This window comes from Limulus polyphemus, unplaced genomic scaffold (assembly GCF_000517525.1).
Source record: "Limulus polyphemus unplaced genomic scaffold, Limulus_polyphemus-2.1.2 Scaffold316, whole genome shotgun sequence".
In the NCBI taxonomy this organism is placed as follows: Eukaryota; Metazoa; Arthropoda; class Merostomata; order Xiphosura; family Limulidae; genus Limulus; species Limulus polyphemus.
This window is the reverse complement of record NW_013665926.1, coordinates 110,472-111,608: the sequence shown is the minus strand read 5'-3', so window position 1 is coordinate 111,608 and position 1,137 is coordinate 110,472.

Genomic DNA, 1,137 nt, shown 5'->3' with positions numbered 1-1,137 from the left:
CCTCTTATATATATCCGCCTACCCTATATCTAGTAAGAACTAGAACATTCCCCAAAGTACATGATAGTTCTAGAAAACAAGAGAGCGTGAGAATTGTCACGTGATCTCGATGACGCAACATAACCTTTTGTTCATCGGTATAATGGTGGAAATGATATATGGCTTGAAATACACTTAGTAGATCTTTCATAATAGTACAACACTTCCTTTCTGCAGTATTAATTGCCTTGGTATACTAGGCAAATCCATGTCTTTCCCTTGTTGTACTTATGATGACCCTGCTTCCACTGCAAAATTATTGGTGTCTGTATCTAATATGAGTAAATCTTCAAGAGTTGGGTATGTTAACACGAGAACTGTATTCAATTATTTCTAAAATTTGTCGAATGTTTGCTCACAATCAGAAACCAAAAGAAAAAAAAAACTTAAATGGTTTTTCAAGTAATTTGTACATAGAGTGACAGATTTACTATCCTATATCTATTTTAATATCGATGTTTGTTTAAGTGAAGTTTATATACAGAAATGTGCAGAATTTCTGTATTGCGAAATTCCTGCCTACTCTCTAAAATTGTAGAAAATTCTCGTGTGTAAAAATCATATATATGTGTACGTAAACGCTGGTGTATTTTTTATATTTGTTGCGTCAGCGAGGTCACGTGACTAGTATCACGCCACCTGTTTCTAGAAATATCCTGATCCTTCAAGAATGCCCTAGCATTTACTAGATATGTGTTAGTTTTGTATATATAAGACGTTCACAACGTGATGGGATAACAGAGGTAATGAGTAGTTGAACTGCAGTCAGAGAGAATATTGTTAAGCACGTGAGAAGTTCGTTGAGAATTATAGCGTTTGTTACAGAGCGACTGTTGAAGTTGAGTGTATCGTATAGTTGTATTCGGAAAGAATAAACCAGTTTTATTTAAGAAAGGACTTGTGTCGCTAAAGTTTTTTTAGAACGAATTTACGGAAAATCAATTAACGAACGGAGACGTAACATATTGCTTTGTAAGTTGAAATTTCGAAAGACTTCTCTCACGCCTATAAATATAACCAAAAGACAGTGTATATTGTTAAGACAGCGGAAGTCACGTGACGCTGCTGGCGCGTTGGCGCTGGTAGCGTGCGTGATGA